Source organism: Monopterus albus, unplaced genomic scaffold, assembly GCF_001952655.1.
Source record: "Monopterus albus unplaced genomic scaffold, M_albus_1.0 scaffold154.1, whole genome shotgun sequence".
Lineage (NCBI taxonomy): Eukaryota > Metazoa > Chordata > Actinopteri > Synbranchiformes > Synbranchidae > Monopterus > Monopterus albus.
The window spans coordinates 699,302-702,567 of NW_018128034.1; the positions used below are offsets into that span (position 1 = coordinate 699,302).

The window sequence follows — 3,266 nt, forward strand, 5'->3', positions numbered from 1 at the left end:
TCTCAAAAAAGGAAATTGTTGTAGTTCATTTTTAATTTATGTTGTGCAAATAAAGCCAGTTGTGACTAATTTCGTGTGCTAAATTGTTTATCAAGCTTCTATCAATGGAGTGGGTGAATTAAAATAGGTAAATCAAGATTAGAGGACTTTGACAAACATTGCTTTCAGTGTTACTGCTGTTAAGCAAACGTAGCAAGTGACATGTAAGATTGAAAAAACCTAAAGTTTAGATGTCTGCAAAACTACCCAGTTTTAAATGCAGAGATGCATACCATATACCATTTTTATAATCCATTTTTTAATAGATGTAAATACAATCAAATTTAACCCTTGTGTTGCGTCCAGGTCAAATTGACCCTTTTTTAAATGGAAAGAGCAGTGCTGATTTAATGGCACTGAAAATTCTCATAAGAGCCGCAGTTCAAATAATTGCCAAGTACCAGGTAATACCTGGGGACCTGGCCAGCTGCTTTCTAATAAAGGCCAGGTTAAAACAAACAAACAAAAAAAAAAAAGTACAATAACATAATGACTAAGACTGTAAAACCAGCATCACATACATTTCCACAGAGCTAATTCATCAGTACAAAATAGTACTCACTACTCTCTCTTTTTAATCAGACAAAGGTTTCATTCAATGGCATTTTTTGTTTGTTTGTTTTAACAAAGAAACCATTATTAGCAGTTATTTTAAACCCGTAACAAACCATCATCAACAAATGCCGACACTTATTTCACAGATTTCAGAAGGATCCTTCCAATCCTGCAGATTTAAAGATTTTTTTTACAGTGAAATCATATATCTGACAGTAACTCAGTAATCAAACAGCAGAAAAATAGAAACAAATGGACAAGAAATGAAAACAGTATCTGTTGTAGAAAAGAACTGCACAACAGTGTGGTGACTATGTTGTTCTACTGATTAAATACATGCTGTGGGCAAGAAGAAGAAGGCAGATAGGTTGCTTAATTTTGTGTTCCAGAAAGTTAGGAATACTGTACAAGTCTGTCTCTAATAAAAAGTCTTTTTCCAAATAGGCCTGGCTCTCTCTGCTGCCAGTCACAGAGATTTCAGACTTCACAGTATCCTGAGTAGAACAAATAAGCTTAAAGTTTAAAATAAAGGCCACATATCGGCTCGCCTGACAATACTTTATATACAGTCACAAAAGAAACATACATGTTATTTTGCACAATATACTGTGTGTACTTTGCCTTTTAAAGACAATCAAAACAAATCTAAGTATTTTTCCTCATAACATGGGAACCAAATTTCCCAAGCTGTTATGGCTTATTCAAATGACTACAAGCTTCAATATGATGCAAAAAACACAGAATAAAATAAGAGACACTTTTCTAACAGACTCAGACAACCAAAACAAGCAACAAAGTTTTATGTCCAGACACATTTTATCCAGTACAAATTCATTAAATTGAAACTGACAAAAAGAACCTGCAGTTAGTGAAGCCTATTATTATATTATATGCCCAAGTGACTATTTTACAAATGGCATCAGTATTTGGCACAAAACTGATTATCAATATCAGGTGTCGAGTCAGTGTGAATGCCCTTTACATTAAATCCTGTATGAATTGGACTGAGAATTGATTTTACAACAGACAAAAAAAAATCCACTCTGACACAAACCCTGTTGCTGTTGCTTACATACTAGGTGATGAATGTGATGAATATGCTTCTATGTTTCTCAGACAGTAGGAAATTCATGAGATAGAACCATTAATTCAAAAGTAGACCAACTAAGATGATACAAGGACAGCATGACAGGGATGCCAACAAGTGGCCACAATGGAATAAAAAGAACGAATAATATAACACTTGAGTCTCCCAGTTAAAAAATGCTCCTTTTTTGCTTTCTATGCTGCTGACTCGGTTGTGTACACAGGAGTTACAGTCAAGTCGACAAACCTGTTTGTTGTTCATATTTTTGTCACATTTTATCATTAAGTGTTGTGTACCAGAGCTAATATAAAGAACACTTTCTTACAACCAAAAGGTTCATAGACCAATCAGGGGGCACAGCTATATGATGTTTTATATTTTATGTATGTTGACGAGCAGGTTGACCCTAAAGATTACAATAGATTCCCCAAACACTTCTTCTCTGTGAAATGTAACTCTGAAATACTGGACATTACAGTATTTGGGTGAAAAGCTGATTTTTAAAGAAGCCTTTTAGACTTGGACAGCTGAATAGAGTTAATACATTTTTTAATTTTACAAACTTAACGTATAATAATTGCAGGTAAATCAGAGAAAAGCCAGTAGCTGACTGACTGCTACAGTTTATGTGGCATTGAAATACTAATTTAATGCTCATCTGGTTTTTTAGAAGTCTTTTTTTATAGATAAGCCTGACTACACTCACTGGAGTCATTTTCAAAAGCAATCACTCATGTCTTTGCCATGACTGGAAATGTAAAAGATCAATAAATATATATTCCTAAGAACACAGTAGGAGTGAACACTTCTTAAGAGTATAACAATGCACAGAGTTTAAAATAAGAAATTAGTGAAATCCTTCCTGACATGACTTCCATCTAACCTAAGAGTCCTAAAGATGCCAAGGAGGACAACCCATAAAATAAATAAAGAGCAAAAAAGAACAAGGGCAAAATAAGCAGTTTATAGTCAAGGATATGCTCTGTAAATATTACTCCTTTCTGACATTTCTGCAATTCACTACCTTTTACAGAACTTACGTTTTAAGCAGCAGCTCTGAACAAGGTGCAGTGTCACTCAAAGTTCCTTCAACACGTCAGTCTTAGTACTATATTGTAGCTCCTTACCAAGTTGTATTGTGGTACAGTCTTGTGTGACTGATTAAAAAAAGCTGATATTGTTTAGCAGCTGGGAAGTTACAGGAGCTATTTCTGATGTATAATGGTAGTAAAAACATTTCCATAGACAAGATTCTGAAAGTAGGATTTAAAAAATCCTCCTGACTGAATCAGTACAAAAGATGAACCACAGCATCTAGAAAAATAAAACAATGAAGATGCACAAGTTGAATTTAGTAAGAAACACCCACTCCCACATCTTAAAATTCTGTCATGTGCACTGCTAACAGTGGATGGGAGACAAAGGATACACTGTTCAAAGCAGCAGCAATACAGTACAATAGCAACAGGCAATGGATAATGTGTATTTGCAAAACTGATGGAAATAATATTTCTCAAAAATAACACCAAAATTATTTTGTTTATATTATAGACCTAGATTATTTGTGTTACTTGCGTTTCGACGT

The 3,266-nt window shown here is 34.2% G+C and overlaps 1 protein-coding gene across 1 annotated transcript in view; it reads right to left on the reverse strand.

The window, feature by feature from the left end:
* The window catches only part of trappc9 (trafficking protein particle complex subunit 9), a 204,273-nt gene that overhangs the window by 170,051 nt on the left and 30,956 nt on the right, over positions 1-3,266 (reverse strand).